Consider the following 21476-nt stretch of genomic DNA (forward strand, 5'->3'; position numbering starts at 1 on the left):
TTAATTGGTGATTCTAAATTGTCCATAGGTGTGAATGTGAGTGGTTGTCTGTTTCTAAGTGTAGCCCTGTGATAGACTGGTGACCTGTCCAGGGTGTCTCCTGCCTTCACCCTAAGTCAGCTGGGATAGACTCCAGCCCCCCCACCACCCTAGTGAGGATTAAGCGGTGTATAGATAATGGATGGATGGATAGATGTCCGTAGTGCTCATGATGAATAAACGATTCTCAGCAGTAACCAGCATCTTTCAGTCATGGGAGGGCTTTTCTATTCTTTTTCTATTTCAGGGAAACACATCTCATATGGTCACATCTAAGTAAAGTGACAGCTCAGTGGGAGTGTTGACAGGAGAACAGAGAACCAACTGTTCAATGCAAAACAAATAAAAAGGAAAAGGTTGAAGGTCTGGATGACACGTGTCTGTTTGATTATCTTCTGTTTATTAGAATGTAAGATCTTTGCACGTACAGGGTTACAATGTGTGCAGAGAGTCACTGATAGCAGCTTTGTTAAATCACGATCAGATTTAGTCTTCCAGTTGTGTCTCTCATGTTGAGTTTTTTGTACCACAACCTCCCAAAATGGGAAAAACAGACATCTACAGATATATCTGGCCAGCAAAGTTAGGAGCCATCTACTTATTTTTGGAGGGTGAACAATAAGGATCCTCTAGAGCTGTAATCTAGTTGACTGACAGCAGCAGACAAAGCCTTTCTCCACTCCGAACCAGAAGACATTCAGTAAAAGCAATGCAATTCATGAGAAGAGAACATAGACAGGGAGCAAGGTGAGAGAAATGCGTTCAGTCACAAAGAGATAAGAAAGAGGGAAGAAGATGAAAGACAGCAAGGGTGGGAAAAAAAATCCCCACAAGATCTTAAATGTTCTTCCTACTACATGTTTTTGAGGTAAATCCTCAGTCATTTGGGAGCTTGCCCTGACTGTCTATTACTGCTAGCATGGTGTGTGTCTGCTTGCTGCTGGTTGCAAATGAACATATCCATGACGAGGTATTTAAAGATATGGTGTCATTGATTTGTAAAAAATCCACAAGAAAAACTCTTAATGGTGTGAATAAAATAAGACAATTAGGATTTAATACAGTCACAAAAGACTCCTCTCAGAGGCAGATTACAGCTTTTCTGCAGCAAATTCAGACTATATTGATTTCAATGTATCATCTGTGAAAAATATTTCAGTTCACATTGTCAGTTGTTTTGGACTGTCATGAGTTGCTGCTGATATTATAAATCACACAAACTTTCAGGAGGATAAGGTCAGCTCAAGGAGTAAACTAGGCCACACGGCATATCTGCTGAGTTTGAGAGGGACACAAATTTGAGTTGGACTGAATGCACCGCAGTGTCCAGAGGGACCGACCGGGAGGAGGAGGAGGAGAAAACAGGAGCAGACAAGAGTACAACTGAGGACACAACTCAGCCCATCATACTTTGTGTTGTTAGAGTTTCCTCCTAAGACCTCATTCGAAGCTTCTTCTTTTGATGCTGGGACATGGCTCACTCAATCATTAAAATTTCCATAAACTAGCAATTTTGTGGAAGATAATAAAAAAGGTCTAATTCAGTGCAAGCAAATAGCACCTTGTGGCCTCAGGCACCCTTATCTCACAAAGAGATATCAGATTATACAGTGTGTGAAACCAAATTATATTTTTGTTTCCCCACAAAGTGCAAAAACAGTCTTGGCGACATCTAACAAGCGATCTGAAGTAGGCAGAGAAAGTAATATTCCAAGATGAGGCCATTTCTACTGTTTAATCTCCCATGTGAAAAATGCAATGCTGAGCTGATGTTAGGGATTCTGTTTGTCTCTCTAAGGGAAGCAAAAAAAAAAAAAAAGCTTTGTAATCCAAACAGCCAGACACAAAAGAAATAAATCCATCCACATGAAATGGTCTGCGGCACGGGGCAGGAAACACGGTGACATTGCGTCCAAAGTACAGTCTCTGCCTTCACACGGAGGTGACCCAGGAGAAGAGAAGCTCTCAGAACAAAATATCAGTTTTGTTCAGAGAGCTTTTGTTCAGCCACGATGGCAGCGATAATCCTGAGCTCACTGTATGGACCATTGTTCTGAAAATAGAAAACACAAAAATACTGCTTGTAATACCTCTGGCAGTCTGTCACCATATCGTGTTAGTGCATTATTCATGACTTTTAAAGATTTATACATTCTATTCTCGAATATTCAGCCGAGACAATAAGTGGTTATACATTATTTGTCCGCTCTTGTGAACTTACAAATCCACACGTGTGCTGTACGTGCACGCCGCCACTCAGGCGACAGCTCTTTCAACACCCGTCGTCAAAGTCTCTGCGGCCCCTCGTCTCTGTCCTCATCAGACCCTGTAGTTTGACATCACAATCATGGAAGGAAGCAGTCAGACTCTATTCAATACGTACGTGTCAGTCCCTGTGATGTAAAAGAGAGATATCAGCGTTTCACTGACAGGTCTGCTTTGTGCAGGTCGTGCTGTGGGTCAAACTAACCGCCAATCTCTTATTGTGGGAAAGTTAAAATTCTCTGCATTTAACATGTAGAAAACAGAGTGTGGTCGTAGCTGTACCACACAGGAGCCTTACTGGGAGCTATTACTTTAACTGACTTTGCTACACTTGTGGCATCAATACCAATTTTTACCTGCATGGTCTGTCTACAGTCTACGCTGCATAGTCTAATCCAAACATCTTGTGAAGGACTTTACTCTATCAGCTTGTGTTCATTTTTGAGGGTGCATGTGATGGTCCCCACACCACACTACCTGCTCTCCACACCTTTTGATTTCTGTCATTTAGTTTATGCACTTTTTACAGTCATCATGCACACACATCAATTGACAGATAAATCGCAGGACACATAGCACTGATTTCATATGCCATACTCGCAGCTTTATTTATACACAACATTGTTTCTAGTTTGTTAGCGCGCACATTCTAGTTACTTTGTCATTGTGTGTTCTGTTTACTTTCTTTTCTTTATTAAACCATTAGTTCCAGGTGTGCCCCCAGTTAAGGAGTCAGTGTGCCCAGCTGCCCCAAATCCTGGTGATGAGGGGTAATTGGAAAGGACCAACTGTGGCTGCTCCAGGGGGGTGGAAAAAAAGAAGTCTCCTCATTATTTGATTTGTTTACTGTTAAAAGCATTTGTTTGAGTTTGTATATGAGTAGTATTATGTAGAATATATTATCTTTTTTTTTGTTTGTTTTCCCTTAAACCTAACCTTATGTCTTTTGTGCTTTGTTTAGTAGTGTTTGTTTCTGTCTATCCCCCTGTGGAATGGTCTGATCAGCCAGTTTAAAAAACCCCAGTGTGTGTGTGTCAGTGTTAGGTCAGTTTGTGCTGTGTTCTGTTTGGGTTAGGTTGGGATTTGCGTTACTTCAGTTATGTTTAGTTGACCTCTTTTTATGGGCCCAGAACCGTTTTTGCTTTTCATTATGTTGTATCTTTTTGGTATTTTTGTTTAATAAATACCTAGTTTTTGAAACTTTCAACTTGTTTCCTTGTGCCTGCCTGCTTGGTCCCTCACAGTGCAGTTGGTTTTGCTGTTGTACTGAGTTTCTGTAGGTTGTACAGAAGTTCACAAAGGAGGTTATAGATATCAATTTCACAATGAAGAATGAAATTGAGGTGTCTTGTTTGGGTTTTCTCAACCCTTTCTTGTTTTTTTTTGAGTTAACGCTTACAGCATGTGATTAGCAAGTTTAATGCCCCATAACTTATCTTAACTTAATATATGGAGGGCATTTATTCAGAAAACTGGTTCAAGTCCCATGATGTGAGACCTTTCTTTTTTATAGAACTTTTTACACTTTGTCGCATTTTAAATCCCTATTTAGTTTTGCTTCCAATCACTGTTTACACCACAGAACTATTGGGTTAAGTTTAGGCACCGAAACCACTAACAACATATGCTTCACACAAATAAATAATGTGAAACAAGGCACTCATCATGAAAGAATATAGTGATGTTGCACATCAAATTAAACAGCAGAACCTGGGCTACACAAATATATAAGCCATTTTGACATGCCCCAGACACAACTCAAACACCAACTAAATGAATTATCAAATATGGAAATCAAAAGAGTGTCACCCAGTCAACCCACTTGACACATTTCTGGCTCTGGAGCTTTTGTACTTTATGCAAAACGCACAAACAACCCCTCAAACGAAAGCAGACAGTCCACAGATTCCAAACATATCCATCAAAGTTCTCTAAAGTCAAAGCATTAGCGAGAAATAACCCAAAGAACAGAAAAACCAAAATTGCCTCATCAAAGTGTAGTTGTAAAATTTCTCTTACCTAAGCTCAGGGGTGTCCAATCCTGGTCCTCGAGGGCTTCTGCAGAGCTTGATGATGAGCTGATCATTTGAATCAGATGTGTTTGAAGAGGGAAACATCTAAAACATGCAGGACTGTGGCCCTCAAGGACCAGGATTGGACACCCCTGCCTTAGCTGTTTTGCCAGGAAAAGTTAATTTCATCGGTAAATCCAGACCAGAATCAGTTAGTACTACTTCCTGTGTTACACTGAAATCACTCGAGGCGTCTTTTGGAGGCTTCGTTCGCTGAAGGAAGCCAAGGAGTGAGCACTCGCTCAAGAAGCAGCTCATCTTCAAGATGCCGTTCTGTTGATTCTGATTGGCTAAAAGCATGCTGTCAATCTCATTTTGGTGGATATCGCTATATTCAATTGGCTCTAATGATTCGAAGAAGGTCTCAATCATTGAAATCGACCAATCCATTACAGAGATACAGCCTTGTGTCACAGCAGTCTGACAAGCATTAAGCACAGGACGTGTAACACAGACAGTGGTCTGGGTGAATTAAAAAAGAAAACTGAAAAACTGCTGTATTTGGACGTATTGAACACCATTAGTAATATACAAGTGACATATATAGTTTGTACATGAGAAAATTCAGATGGTCACAAGTGTGCCAAAATGTGACCTCGCCTGAACTGTCTGGACTAAAAGTGCTCTAATTTTGTTCTGTTTCACTTTATCAGAGTCAGCCTTTGCAGAGAGAATGTTCACAAATTGTGCAATGATTTGGGAGAGGTTTAGAGCTACAGCTGGATCATTACAAAGAGAAAATTATCTTGAAAGTGCTTTTTTTTTTGTTTTTGGCAAACCTGAAAATCTTTCATCTGTTCTGTGTGTCGTCTTCATTTACTCTTAACCAGTAACATATATACTGATATTTACACATTTGAACAAATCTTATAAGTGTTCCTTTTATTAAGACACATGAATTATTCAAATAAACCTTGTGGTTGCAGAGATAAACTGTTTTATATTATGGGTATGTCATTTTCGAGCAGAGGCCTGAAAAATAGCTTATGGTTCAACAGGTTAAAGATCATGGTTTGAGTAGGAATTTGTCCATTCAAACGCTTTACAGGTGCAGTTTACGTACATTTTCTGTCACTGGTTACTGTTGTTTTCAGTTACTGTTCACTTGTGTTCATGACACAAAAATCTTGGTTAGGTTTAGGCACCGAAACTAATTGGTAAAGGGAAAATTCATGGTTTGGAATAAAATACATCCCCTCAAATGCTTACCAAAAAGCCCCAGTTGTTTTCTAGGTAGCTGGGGTGACAAGTCTTGCCACAAGATTAGCCTCTAAAAAATGTAAGCATCTGACAGTTTTACAGCCTTATATGTTATACATTTTGGTGTGAGACAGGGCTGGTAAAAACATAGACAGGGTTCAGTGTCCAGCTGCAGTATGACCCCAGAGGTTGAGGGGGCGGAATAATCCCGCCTCAGCAAAACTATTTCTATTTACCAGCTGAAAACCCAACATTCTCCAATGTATATCCAACATACTGTATAACCACAGCTATATAGTTCATCAAATACATTATGTTTTATGTTGATACTGCATATTTCTCACTTCCAATATAGGAGGCTGGAGTTGGAATCCCAGTCATGGCAGTTAGACCTAAATCACATCAAACCTCATCCACTGAGTGTCTGTAACTGGCTTTGCAGCTTCAGTCTATACTCAATATGATTGAGCCATCATTCTTCTATGCCTGACTTTCCTCATTGATTGCTTATTTCTGGTCAATGTTGAGTATTTGACTTTAGCTTCTTTTACACCGTTAAAAAAAAGAAAAGAAAAGATTTTTACTTTATTTACTGTATGTATGTATGTATGTATGTATGATGTATTTATTTATTTATTTATTTATTTATTTATTTATTTATTTATTTATTCATTTACAATTTACTTTCTGGGTTGTTTTTTTTTTTATTACAAAATCACAGAAAAAAGTAATAATTTACATGTTAACCATAAAAACATATTAATTTCCACATCAAAATAGTTTTTTTTTAAAAAAACGGTAACAAAGTCTTTTATAATGTTTGACTGTAAAATTACACAATTTAAATCTGTAGGAAACACCGTCGTTTTACTGATATCGCTTGATACTTGAAAGAAAAAATGATGTATATTAAAGACAAAAGAAAAAATGCAAATATTTTAACTGTTATGTCACAGATATTTTGTTTTGTTAAACTACAGATAATACTCTAAAAAATAATAATAATAACACAGAGCAAAATTGCACATAATGCCCACATGAAAAAGTATTTTTACAATGATTAATTAGTCATTTTACATATGTGATAATTAAAATTACATTTTCTTTTGTATTCACATCTGACTAAAAATATTATTTTTACAGATATTTGCAGATTTATTGATTTTTTTATGTGTTACAGTATTCCAGTATTTATTAATGTGTTTTTTTTCTGACACCTTTACAGATGGTTTTTCACAGTTTTTCGGAGGATTTTCTTTCTTTCTTTCTTTCTTTCTTTCTTTCTTTCTTTCTTTCTTTCTTTGTTTTTTAAACAGTGTACTGTAATTCCATGTGCTGTCCACTGCAGTCTTTATTTGGTCATTGATGGTTTAATTTATTCATCCATCCTCATCTATACCTACTATATCTTGTAGGTTGGTTAAAGCCTATCCCAGCTGGCACAGGACAGAAAGCTGAGTACTTCCTGGATAAGTTGCCAGTCCATCACAGGGCTACTTTAATTCAGGTAAATTCAGGATTCTGGATCTACCAGCATGGAGTCCTACCAAGAATACTCTGGCCCCTCTTAGTCTATGAAGTCCCTTTAACAATGGTTGAGGCCATCAGCAGTTTCTTAGGAGATGGCTGAGGCTCTCCCAATCCTTGAGCAGCATCGCCTTGTATGGCCATTCCAACAAGCTTCAGCTTCCTTTCAGTGGACTAACAGAGGAGTCACCCGTTCCAGAGAGGTGATGTTGTACACGGACTCTGCAGACACCAAAGTTGCAGGAATCCTCGTGAAGACCGGCAGGAAGTGGCAGGTGCAAGAAGCCGTCACTAAAGCTGAAACACAACTAAGGCATAAAGTGCTGGTGGGCTCTGTGGCAACGGGAAGAGCAGGTCTTGGTTTCCTTCCAAAGCCACGTTACGATCTAGCCCGTGGAGACGAGAAGCGTCGACTGATCCAGGACGACATACAAACAGAAGTGGAGGAACAACACCGCAGAAAAATCATCAGCACGTCCAAGCAAGGAGCGAGGACCATGGGGGAGCAAGCAGATTACCGCAGAATCACCTGGGCAGAGCTCTGGAAAGCAGAACCATCTCGCATTAAGTTTCTCATCCAATCAATCTATGATGTCCTCCCAAGCCCGGCCAACCTACATACCTGGGGACTGGTAGACACTCCCAAGTGGAAGCTGTGCCAGAAGAGGGGCACTCTGGAACACATCTTGAGCTGCTGCTCAAAAGCGCTCGGGGAGGGGCGGTACCGCTGGCGCCACGACCAAGTTTTAAAAGCTCTGGCAGAATCCATCTGCACACCGATCCAGCACAGCAAGACCCAGGCAGCCCCCAAACAGTTAATCACCTTCATTAGAGCGGAGCAGAAGGTGCAATACCACCAGCCTAACTCGACAGGGGGGACTTCTCACTTCTGCTTCACCTCTGCTTGTGACTGGCAGCTTCAAGTTGACCTTGGAAGACAGCTCAAGGTCCCTACCAACATCACAACCACTTCTCTTCGCCCAGACGTGGTATTAACATCGGAGTCCACTAAACAAGTGGTTATCATGGAAGTGACTGTCCCCTGGGAAGACCGGATTGAAGAGGCCCACGAACGAAAGAGGGCCAAGTACGCAGAGCTCAGCACAGAGTGCTGGAACAATGGCTGGAAAAGCTGCTGTGAGCCAGTTGAGGTTGAGTGCCAAGGCTTCGCTGGCCATTCCCCTCTGCGAACTCTCAAACTCAAAGACTTGAAAGGACTACAATTAAAGAGAGCCACCAGAAACATCTTGGAGGGCGCAGACAGGGCCTCATGGTGGCTGTGGATCCGTAGGGAAGGATCCGTGGAACAACATGCACTTGAACACTGTTAGTGCAAAGGCAACTCCACGTTTAGTTCAGAACACATTTATTTTGCCACTGCCATGTTCAACTACACCGTGATCACCGCCGGCAACCTCGTTACTTCACTACCACTATAACATGTGCAACAGGAGTACTAGAGCCCCCTAGTGGAATGGCATGCAACATGTACATACAACAAAAGAGTAACAGACACAAGCCGGGAACTGATCACTCCCGGCTGGGCCGCCCTGGCAAGGGTGTAGGAAGATTAAAGACCCAAAACACCCTATGACCCCGAGTACTTCACTGATGGCGTGTCCAAGTAGCACCAGAAGGTGTATTAAAACTCCAAGCATTGTTTCATATGCACAACAGGACTTTGCTGGATTTACACAGTAGTCAGTCACAACCTTAAAACCACTGACAGGTGAGGTGAATAGCATGCACTCTCACATCATAGTGTGGATGTGAACAGTCAGTTCTTGAAGTTGATGTGTTGGAAGCAGGAAAAATGGGCAAGCATTTTGATAAGGCCTTATTGTGATGGCTAGGTCTCTAGCATCCACAGTATTAGTATCCACAGGAAGTGGTCCAAGGACGGACAACTGGTGAACCACTAACACAATCATGGGCACCCAAGTCTCACTTATGCACAAGGGCAGTGTGTGCATCATTTACCAGGGGGAGAGATGGCAGCAGGACGTGCTATGGGACCAGGACAAGCCAACAAAGGCAGTTTAATGATCTGGGCAACATTCATGTTCAGTGTTCATGATTCAAGAGTTTTTATTTGTCACATGCTCATGCAGTAAGTACAGTGAAATTCAAAGTGACCATTCCTCAAAGCTGTGCAATAATAATGTCATAAATAATATGGAGGTAGATATTGTGATGCTAAAGTGCTGGGACACCTTGGGCCCTGGCATGCATGTGGATGTCACTTTTATATGTATCTGGAGCCTAAACATTGTTGCTGACCACATGCACTTTTTTTTTTTTTTTTTTTTACAACAATAGCATTACCAGATGGCAGTGGCCTCTTTTAGCAAAATAATGCACCATGCTGAACTGCAAGCATTGTTTAATAGTTTGAGGAACATGGCAGTGCAAGGTGTTGACTTGGCTGAAGATAAAGAATTTGTAGGATGTGCTGCAAAACACAGTGTTATCCATCTTCCATCTATCCATCTGTTATCCAGGACTCCACCTTGCATCTCACAGGAGTTAAAGGATGTGCTGCTAATGTTGGGATGTCCTGTGAGAGCTGTTTTACTGGCTCATTGGCAATGTTAGGCAAGTTGTTTCAATGTTGTGCTGATGGATGCTCCTGTATTGCATGCTTAAATTTATGTTCCTGCTTAATGTTGCTCTAACTAGAACATTGTCTTTCTTTATTTTTCGGCATTTGCATCCTATTTAACCGTCTACATAAATCCAGCCATTCTTATTTTTATTTTTACTGATGACTGTCAGTGAGTATTGTTTCTTTTAATACAAAAAACTGTTAAAATATACTAACCTTAAAGTGCTTGTTGCTTTTAATATTCAAGCAGACTTGTTGTTACTTACTGAGTTTGAGACTCTTGAAACAGCACATAGCATGCCAAGATTTCCCAACACACAAGTTACACGGAGGATCTGTCTGCTCTGCTGTACCGCATCCACTCAGCCAGCCCCTTTCACTCGGAAAATTGTTCTAAATTAAAGCAAAAACTCCTGACACTATCACTTTCAGAAATCTGACAGACATCCATTTCGCTTCTCTAACGATTCTGGTCAAGACTGCCTCTGAACCCAAGTTCTCCACCTCCTTACCAGCAGCTCATTTTCACAACTGCTTCTTCCCAGTATTTGCATATTTCTCTCAGAATGTGGGCAGTTTTGTTCTCTCAAAATGCTCCATGTATCTATAGACTCTTACCTTCCTCCAACAAACTCAAACTGAAGTAAACATCGTCATATTTAACAGCTTTCAGTTTAAGTAATAACAAGCACAAAACCACACCATATAAGACTTTTAAAATACACTGACATGACCCAATTTGAAAGCTGTGTTTGCTGTAAGTAACAGAATCAAAATCACTGGCTAATAATGCACTGATTAAAAATCTGTGCTTTGTGTTGATATGAAAGACTGTTTGGTTCATCTGTGTTATCACAAATAATTGCTGAACTGTTTCATGAATTAGGCGAGAGATGCTCGTATCCCTTAAAATGTATATTTTGCATAGGTACAAACGACTTTTTGGTTCATTATGTTTGTACCAACATGAGTAATAGACTCACATTACGTAACTGCTTCCAATTTGTTGCAAGACGGAGAGTTTACAGATACAACGGACATCGAGAGAGAGGAGAACTGCTCATGTTCTGAGTGCAATAAGAACATTGAGGATCGAGGCAAAACAGTTATGAAATTGAGCTGCTCGTGACTTCTTGGTGCATTGTGGTTCCACCAACACCAACAATTACATAGCTGATCCACAAATCACTGTTAGAGATGGGGCTGCATGACTACCATGCTACATCATCGGCTCAAAGTCATAAATACACATTCTCATTTACAGATATACATCTAGCAAACAGAGCCTTTTTCTTTTACCGTGTACTGAATGTTTGAGACTTCTCTTCTGTCAACTGCAAGGGAGGCTTATCTGTTTTTTTCTATGTAAACATTTTCCTTCCATTTATTTTCACTGACAAGAAAGAACAAGACACACCTTCAGTTTTATTTGCTTTTACCAGGCATATTAGGGAAATGAAACAGAGTTGTTATGTGCACATCCACAAAACCTGAGTGAGATACGTGCTGGCAACAAAAAACAAAAAAACATGATTAGTAACTGCACACTCAAGTAGAGCTCTCTTTACTTTTAACTGCAACATTTCAGCCATCTACAGGCCTGAGGTGTTGATTTATCACTAATGGGTCAACTCATAGCTGAATATAACTGATATACACAGGCCTGTTCTGACCTCTGGAAGCTAGAGGGCGATTATTGCTGTAAATTCATTGAGATACTTTTGCTATTGTCAACATGTCTTCGAATGAAAGATTGATATTTACACTATCACTGAAATGCACTTGGAAGCAGACAGTAAAAATGGCTGGATCCGTTCCACAGTGCGCTCGGTAGGAACTTTAGAGGTCAACATGGATTAAACAGCTCAAGTGAAAAATCTTCTCATTTAGTTACAGTGCAGTTGAAATTGCCATTAATCTTGTCTTTCATGAAACAAAGGACCCAGTTGCATTAAAATCCCACAGCATATGCCAAGACTCTGGAGCAAACAAAACAAATACTGTGCTGCTAAATTTAATTCATCAAGTGTAGCTAAGGGCTCTTTCAAGGAAAACCCTTTGAGGATGATCACATGTTTGTCAGATGCTCACCAGGAAGGCTGTTCTGGAGCTGTAACACTAAATTTAAAAAAAAAATCATTAAGGTTATATGTAAATACACAGCTAAATAATATACCAGTTGCATTATCACTATCAGACTTACCTTGTGCGTCTGCTGTTCCAGTTTGTTGGCTGGTAAAAAGTGAGACACAATTCGGCACCAGGCTGAGGCAGAGGGTACAGAAGGTGTAGCTGCAGTCTCCTGAACACAAGCCAGCGCACATGTCCACGCACATCTGGCAGCAGATGTCACAGCAGCGGTCAGAGCAATATCTCCAGTCCTCACACATACATAGGCAGCCACCAGCCGGTCCGCATTCCTCCTCACTTTGTAGGCAGGAGTTGCAAAGCTTGCAAGACTGTATCCCCATGGGAGTGCCTGCCTGCCTGTTAAAACCACACACAGGCACCGGGAGATGAGATATTGGAGGAAATCACTGTCTGGAAAAATGGTCTCCTTTCTAAGTCCAGAATTGGAATTGAGGATGTATATACAAAAGTAATTCTGTGGAGGAAAAGATGCAGATAATTGGCTGACAGCCTGTCCTGAACTTTGTACAAATTCTCTGCTATCGCGAGTTAGGGCCAAAGTTCTTGCCGTATGCAGCATTTCCTGATGTTCTCAGTGAGCAGTTTGACCAACTTTTATAATGCTTGATGTCATATTTTCCCCCTGAGGTCTTCTTCCACTCTGTTCCATCATCATGACGTTCATTAGACAGCAAAAGAAATCTCCCTTCCAAACAGCATGACAACCTCAGACATAACTCCAAACAGAGTTACTCTCTGTTCTCACAAACCCAAAGTGTTCATGGCAGCAAAGAATCATTTTTCTGTTATGAGCCCGAACGTACGCAGAGAAGTACTTTCTCAGGCCTTCTTGTCATGAGACTGTGGTAAGCAGAGATAATGAGCAATGCAACACAAATGAGGAAATAATTATTTGATTATAACTACAGCTCTTACCACCAAAGTGGGTAATACACAAATTAAATGAAAAATACTTATATGTCAAATGTTTTTTGCGACTTAAAAACAGAGACTCTTTTTTTTGTTGTTGTTTTGGCTTCATGAGATGTTTTAGAGGGAAAGCAAAGCCTAGATTAATGATTGTGATTTACACATCAAATAAAGAGTTAGAAAGTCATTAAAAAATATAAAGAGCACCTACTTTGAACGCTGAAGGTTGGTGACAATTCAGGGACATGCAAGCACGCAAAACAGAAACCTCAGTGTCACACCAATAACACCTGATGATCATTACAACAATCAGTCAAGAGCCAATCACACGAATGTGAGAACAAACCAAATCATTTGTGCAATTCTGCAACACACACCGTATAAAGGTGAGTATGCTCAAACAATTGCCTTAAAACTACAATTAGAACAGAGTACACAGAGGAGGTGAAACAAGTGGTTCGTTGAGTGTGTTTCAGATCATCGCTATTTTTGGAAGAAAAATAGCCAGGAACCCTGTGTTCACTGTGTTCTGTGTTGCACATTAATTTTATACATGCAATTAAACAGCCTTGCAAAGAGGTGCTGAATCATCAGTTTAGTGATTTTGTGTTACCGTTCATTTGTGTTGCATTTTGAGTGGCTTTTGTCTGCAGCTTTCCCAGCAGATCAGAGGTTTTGCTTATCCAATAAAATTTTTATAAAATCTGAATTGTAATGATTTTGATTATCTTCTGACTGTTTGTCCATTGTCATGATCAGTTTAAAATCCAATTTGGCCAATATACTATGATGATAAATTAAACATTATACCTGCTACACACATTACTCACATCATCATGTTAGCATTTAGCTAAAGGAGTTCCTGGAGAATTCAAGCAGATAGTTGGTTCTAAAAGCCAGTGTGGAGGAGAATTAGGCTACATTTAAAGACTACAGTGACTGTGAAAAAAGTCAAAGCAATCACCTGACTGGGTGACAGTAGATTTGTAACAGCAAGGCTTGTGAGAGGCTTCAGGTCAGCAGTGGTGAGTGTCTATTGATGGTGAGTACCACGAACCAGCTACAGGGTGTCATTGAAATGTGATGTCCGATTTGCAGCAATTCTACATTTCTACTCACTTACTGTCAAACAGTATAAATGCTCACCATGCTACAGTGGACCACAGAATGTATCATAGGAACTGATGAAGTTGATTATTGATCAAAGTTAGAAAAACTGTCTTTCAGTATGGAAACATTTAATTTTTATTAAGTCCTCAACTGTCTTTGAAAACTAATCACTTCTCTACCAAAAACAATGATCCTGTGATTAAAAAATCCTCTCCAGGAAACAGATTGCCTTTATATTTTTACTTACATCTTGTATCCTCGTAGGAGCTAAACTCATCACGGTTAATCAAGGACAGAGAACAGACTACATCTGTTCACATGGCAGCTCTCCTGACGTTTTATTATTTTCCTTCCTTCTCCTCTCTGTCATTCTGTCTCTTTCCTTCCTTCACTCTCTTCCTCTTTTTTAGACACACACACGAGTTCCTTCTTGTTCCCTTATAACACAAATGTCAGTAGGCTGAGTGTGACAGGTGAACGACAGTGAAGTAGATTTGACCTTGACGGCTCTAAGAGTGAAGTGACAGTAATAAAAGGCTGTAGTGAGCTATTGTTGGCCCTGGGGCATCCATTAATGAATGACATGAAACAGCCGTGAGATTCGGGGACAGGCAGGGGGAGGTGGAATGATGGAGGATAGGTGACAGCATCCCACACACGGCCCTCACCTGTGATGAGCTCAGCCAGCATCTCGCACAAGGTTCACACTTACACATGCACTCGATGGCACACACTCAGACGGCCACATCCAGACGCTGATGTGCATGCAAGCGTACAAGCGACGGGGTGTCAAAACACGCAACCACCTACAAGCACTCACCATCTGAAGACGGTCTGTCAAAAGGGTGTTTACTGAGGAATAAATTACTAGCTATTTCATTACATTATTCATGCGCTAAGTAGACCCCTCTGAACCTGAGGGCGACTTATTTTATTTTAAATTTTTTTTTTTATTTTCCCCCTCCCACTCATGACTGACTCTCATACCCGGATCGTGCACAGATACAAACCCAGTGACAATTCAGCTTAATTCCCCATCTCCTCCTGCTGCAGTGCATCCTGTTAGTGAATTGTTGCGAGTGTGGAAATGAGGCTATTTCAGGGATTCAAGCGTCTTATGTTCAAAGCACTGAAATTACAGCGCAGTTGTGGCTTCTTAAAATCTACTAGAATGTGTTGGTCTTTTCAGCTGATATCTGGATAATTATAGATAATGAATTGATAGGGGTGATAAGTGTCGGACCACTAATGGAATGCAGTACTTAACCTCCATAATCCCTCTGTGCCCTTCACTTAGTGTCAGGATAATTAGATTACTGCTGATGATACCTTCTTTACTCACAGACGCCAACCTGTACATCCAGTCCACACAAACAGTTTTGTTGCGTGTATGTCAACATATTCAGATTTGTGGAAATGGTATATACATGTATGTATTGCGTTAAAGTTCCATAACCTCAGATTTAGGCCTATTGGTGCTCGGTACGGTGTTTACAGTACGTTTGCACAACCTGCCATGGGAGGATGGTTCACGATAAGCAATGAGTAGGAGTTTAAACAGTAAAAAGGGTGAGAGATTTACGAAACCTGTCGGAGCAGATGTGGCAGCGCTGTATGAATTACAGCAGTGGGGAGGGATCAGCAAGACACTCATATTTTACCCCCTCGTGGTCCGTGCTCCTGCACCCCACATGTCTACATCACTCCTTTCACCTGGGTGGGAAGCAAGATGTAATTGGCAGGTAGATATTCAGTGAAGACAGGGAGAAGACAAAGGGTGGAGGGGGGGAAGGAAAATGATATTAACATTGAGTGGCCTTGGTAGGTATAAGTGAAAGAATGTGCTGCGATTTAAAAATAATTAATTATTGGCTACATTACCTTGAAATTTTATAGATGTCCATGGCGTCTAGAGAAACCCTATTGAGTTTGGTGGTCCCCTGACTTTTAACTGAATGTCTTCAGCAGGTCAAAGTTTTCATTCATACAGTGAAAAAATCTCCACACCTCATAGATGGATTGGAGCAAAACATTTTACACAGATAAGTTATTTAAGATTTTACTTTATTTTATTCTACTTTACTAAATCATTTCAATGGTTGTTGCAAAATGTAGTACAGACATTTAGGCACTTCAAACAATTGCTTAATTAGTCAAATACATTTTCATAATTTCTCATAACTTGCTTGATCCTTGGTCTTTTTCACATATTCATTTAGTCAAATATTGTCAACAAGGCCATCAAATTTAATGCATGCATTCATTACAACACAGCTTTTTTTTAAACAGACACATCATTTCTCCATGCCTTCTGAAAAATATGATGCTGCATATTTAACATTTACTTTTCAATACTAATTATTTGGTGAAGGCGGGAGAATGACTGTGTGTATGTTTGAAAAGAAACTGATGTCGACTGCTGAGAAAACAAACAGTAATCGCTTGTGGAAAGAGTACGGCATATAGCCACGAGATGGCTTTCTCGCTTAAACTCTTGCTGTATTTTGGAGATTTGCTCAAAGGGCTGTCATTTAGTCTGGATGGCAGGCAGAAAGCTGCAGCAGCAGAAATCCCTCTCCCCCTCTCCCTTCCAAGCTCCTCCCACCACACAAGCACACAATTCGAATGCACAGTTAAACTAAAAGTCCGTTTTCATTTTTGACTTCACTCAAATTCAAACACCGCTCACCCAAACAAAAATCTTATGTCTGACCCATTGCACCGCCATATCCCTCTCTGCCTGTTAAAAGCCCTGTGATTGGTTAAAATCTCCCTTCGTGGACTAGACTTTGAATGCCTGAAAATAGAGCCAAGAGGAGGAAAAAATGTCTGGTTTCCTCTCAGACCACTTGAATTACAAAATGCTAAAAGGTTAATATGGAATTTTTGCTTAACAATGCCAAAAAAATGTGCTTATCCCTTTCATATTTAGGTTTATATTCATACATCTAAGAAAAAAATACACTAATTACATTCTCAACGGTCCTTTGGGTCTGGGGTGGATAGGAAAAATATCAGCATGTTATGGTGAACATCTGCGTTAATGTTGTCAAAGTAAGTTTTAGCTCAATACACAACCACACGACAACTAATAGTTTCTTTTGGAAGTCGTCGTTAGGTACGGACAGTGTGTTCTCATTCACTTACCCAACGGAAGCTTGAGCCTATCCAGAGAATGAGCAGCCTTTTCTGAAGCCTGCTTCTTTAACTTTTATTGTGTGGCCACTCAAGGACGGACTGACCATCTGGAGTTGTGGGAGACCTTTGGGCCTGTGGTTCCCCCGGCAGCACTGATATGAAAAAATGAAAAAAAAAAAAAAAAAAAAAAGACTCATTCTGTTTGGCTATCCTGATTTAAACTGGCACACTGAGTCCACAGAGGTGCCTATGCACAGAGGCCATCAATTTATACCATCTCAAGAGTCACATCTTTCTTTGCTGTAAACTTCACTTTAGGATATTGCTGCCCGTATGCACTCAGGTAACTCATACAAACTACTTAGATATTGATACAAATATGTTTTCTTTAATTTTCAATAAAACAGCACGTTGCATGTAAATCACCAACTTCATTTTAAAAATGTAATAGAAAGCTGCCCTGCATGTCTTGAATTCCCTGATATTCCTCCTGAAAATGTGACATCAAGGGACCTTTATAAAACTCATCCTGCAGTTGCTGATAAGATCCTGACTCTGACTGTAAATATTGACCAGGGAGTATTCTTATTTCAAATGTTGAAGACTGTGCCGTATCTTTTCTTTTCCTTTTTTTTTAATCTTAATGTGTAATTTATCAGCTCAGCTCAGACAACAGCGTCTCCCCCCCACTTGCCAACCTGAGACTGACTACTAGCATTTCCATCATCACCTGTGAAGTATCCGGTGGAGTTGATATGGAGAGCTGCAGTGGAGAGGTGCCATGGCAGGCTTTTCATAATGACTGATGTCATCTGTCGCACTTTCATTTACTGTTCAAAGTGATGGACAAATGCCCAGATTGTGCCAAGGGACTGTGTCATCAAGATGTCTTTTTGAAGGAGTGTTTCTGGCACTTGACAAGCCAGCAGGGTGCTTCTTTCTCTTTCTTGCCCACGGTGTGGCAAGGAGATCAATTATGATTGGTTTCTCAGCAAGTAGTCAAGCTGCATGATTGACTTGATAATGTGTGTTGACATGGAGATCAACTGAGCCTGCTCAAGCAGCTGGTATTAATGAAGCACAAAATAACAGCTGTTTGGCTGTGTAAATCCTTATTCTCCTTCCTTGAGCACAACACCCACTCATAGAAGCACTTGTGTAGCGACAAACTAGTCGTCTATACCGAGCTAGCCTCGACTCGTGTTGTTATGGCAATTACATGATCCAGTGTTGTGCTTAGTCGAACCTCAACTTTTGTTAATGACTTTGCAGACGCTTTTTTTTTTCTTTTAGTGAATTAATTACCTGAAACTGGTGGCCTTTATGGTTTCATTTAATACTATATTTAAGCAGGCTTGTTGTTTACACAAATTGCAAACACATCTTATGAGAGATTTAAGCGAAATGAAAACAAATAGAGCTAACCCCACCCCCCCCACCACTGAACTGGATGTCAGCAGGGTGATAGCCTCATTGAGAAGACCCATATAAATTGCCAGACATTCTGCTGCTCACTGTTGAATCTCCGCTGGCTGTGTTTGTGTGGACTCGGCGCTCTACTGGAGTTCGCTTGGCATCCAGTGCTTTCTCCAGCCCATTCATCAAAAGGACCAGTGCTCTTGTGAGTGAGAAGATTTATACACCATGGTAGAGAGGTGGAGAATTAGCACAGATTTATGAGCACAGACTGCAATGGCAAGGCACTGGCAGCTGCTACTTGACATTTGAACAGAGAATGTGAAAGAAAATTGGAGACGGGGGAAACAGGAAATTGGAACAACAGAGAGGTGGAGAAGGACTGAGGAATGAATGAGACACAAGTTGGTCCAAAAGAAAAAGAAAGAAAACCAGTATGTGAAAGGTGAAGCTAATTTATGGCTAAAAAAAAAAAGGTGAAAGAAACTAAACTTAGCCTTACATTTTTCTGTTCTTGCTCAGTAAAATAAAAAAGAAAAAGAAAAAGAAAAAAGATTGTAGGCAATATGTTTGACATTGAATTAAATGACCCATAATGATCTCCAAAGTGAAAGGTTTAGCAATGCAAACCGCACTACAAGTTGATTCGAAACACTGCAGTGGCTTTGATAGGCACTCATCTCATTGATTTGGGCTGTATAACTGAAAGGATTATGTCTTTAACCACATGGCCAAGGTCTGCAGTGGACAGAATTTGTGTATTTTCGTCTCCTCTTTCCGTCATGTGAGTTGGAGATCCAAAGGCAGTGACGTGAACCATCCTGGACCTGAAAGAACCTCAGGATGTTATCTATAAAACACAGTTTCCAGTTCGGTTTTCTTCCCACTTTCCACTCTCCACTGTCATATTGTGGTTGATAACGTGGTCCCATTTCTTGAGCAGCTCAGAGGCTGCAGGCTCCAAGTTCATGCCCAGGGACCGCTGACACATCAGCATTCAGTTCTCACCCTTGGAGCAGCACTAGTAGTTAGGATAGGTGTAGAAAACATCAGGTCAGACTGTGGATACACAACAAAGTGAAGAAAGAGTATTGTTCATAAAGCAAAAGACAGCACCGTACAAAACTTGTTGGAGGAGCAACAGTCGGTCTTCCTTTCAATAAAAAAAGAAATCACAAAAGAGATGAATGAAGCCTATAAAAGGATTTTCAAGCAATGCCATTATTCGTTGGTTTTCTAAATCAAAAATGAACAACATATTCATTTTAGGATACATTTCCAGGAGTCTACGTAGAGTAGATTGCTGTCATAAGAACATTTATTTTTGAATTATTTTACATATTCGGCGGTTAGTGCGAGTATCAACATTGACGAGCACAATGAGCTTAAACTGATCCTTTGAAAAGGTTTGAAAAAAAATCCTTGGCAATAAAAATAAACAGGAGAGCAGAATATTTCACATCTCCTTGTACCAGAATTAGGAATAATCATGCTAGACCTGTAGGGCTCGATGAATCAACTTCTCTTTGTTCATACAACTACTGAAAAAAAGTCGGTCATTTGCCTTGTAGGAGGAAACAGTGGACAGAACATGAGTGCCCTGGATGGTCTGCAGCACGGTGGGAGATCGGCTTTTTCACCTGAATTTAGAAGGCATGCTGGAATGGTTGTAAGATCAGACAGAGGTGACAAAAAGCATAGAGAGGGCTTTTTGGCTGTGGCCTGTATGCAGTCACATCTACTCAAGGTGAACTGTCATGAGGTGACACAGAGAACCACAGAGGACAGTGGGTGCTTGGCCTCAAGGCATGCATCCACATCCAAATTGAGTCCAAATCTGACTCACAACGTCAGTGTTCAGCTTCCATTAGTCTGCTGGTGACTTGCACTCTACCTACTGACTTCACTATGATTCTTCCGCATCCTGTTAGCCATCTGTGAGCACAAACACAAAGGAGGCCACTCTCAGCTGGGGTGAGTACCTGCCACAACCAGTCACGGCCGTCTCAATCGGAAGGAGCTCCAGGAGCAGCTAGTCAGTATTTGTCCTCCGTCTTCACCTTCTAAGGGTTGTTGCAGACAGGGTTGGTGGTTTACGGCAGACGGGGCTGGAGCTAAAGCTCGCTGGGAGTCATTAAAGTGTCTCCATTGCAGCGTAATCTCTTAAACTAGAAGTTCAAAAGAAAGAACGAGTTTTGTGGCCACGGTATGTGTGCTAATATGTCCAGGGAAGATGATGCGACAGGGGAAATCCAGTAGACATTGTTGGGTCAGAAGGCACACAGATTCAATCATGACCTCCTGAATTTAAGCCAGATCACTTACACCATGGTACAAAAGCTATTTTTTTCCCCCCCACTTGGAAACTTGAGGTTCTCTAGGTGTTCAAACCATTTTATTCTCCCAATACTTGCTCAACTTTTTGTGTTGATACTCAAAACTTCTAGCTGATGATTACTCTGTAATTACTTGGGGATGGCATCAGCTGAGGCGGTGCATCCTAAAGGTATTTTCTAATTAACTTATTATTGTGGGCTGCTATACACTGTGCGTACATAATAGAGATAGGTAAACATCAGAAATGTTGAAGATAAAGCTGTTTCTGATGTGTCTGACTGGATCCCTTGACAGTAGTAAACCCAGAGCTGATACATAAAAGCTTTGCTTTTGGGAATAGATAAGGACTCAATTGTAGGCTATTGAGGTTGCGGAAGCCCACAGGCATAATTCCTGGAGGTTTAGATGACTGTATAGACTGATGGAGGCTGTTGCATCATCAGGAGACAATATCTGACTGCCTTCTCTTACTGCCTGAGGGAGAAAATATATGTGAACCTGGAATACGCTCAGTCTATTCAATCTAAGACTGTCGTCAAAAAGACAACCACGGGCCTGCTCGGTGGTTAATGTTTAATGGACTTAAAGGACATGATTGCCCGTTGGCACTGAATCAAATTTATGGAGCAGCCATATTCAGTGCCAGGATAAAAGGTTTGGCTCCATACTCTTAATGACAAAAATGACCTCTATCATAAGTGTATGCC

At 40.7% G+C, this 21476-nt stretch overlaps 1 pseudogene; it reads left to right on the top strand.

The window, feature by feature from the left end:
* Positions 1-5321: 5321 nt before the first annotated feature.
* On the top strand, positions 5322-8434 carry LOC103361247 (uncharacterized; annotated as a pseudogene).
* Positions 8435-21476: the final 13042 nt, after the last annotated feature.

This window comes from Stegastes partitus, unplaced genomic scaffold (assembly GCF_000690725.1).
Source record: "Stegastes partitus isolate 25-593 unplaced genomic scaffold, Stegastes_partitus-1.0.2 Scaffold493, whole genome shotgun sequence".
Taxonomy (NCBI): domain Eukaryota; kingdom Metazoa; phylum Chordata; class Actinopteri; family Pomacentridae; genus Stegastes; species Stegastes partitus.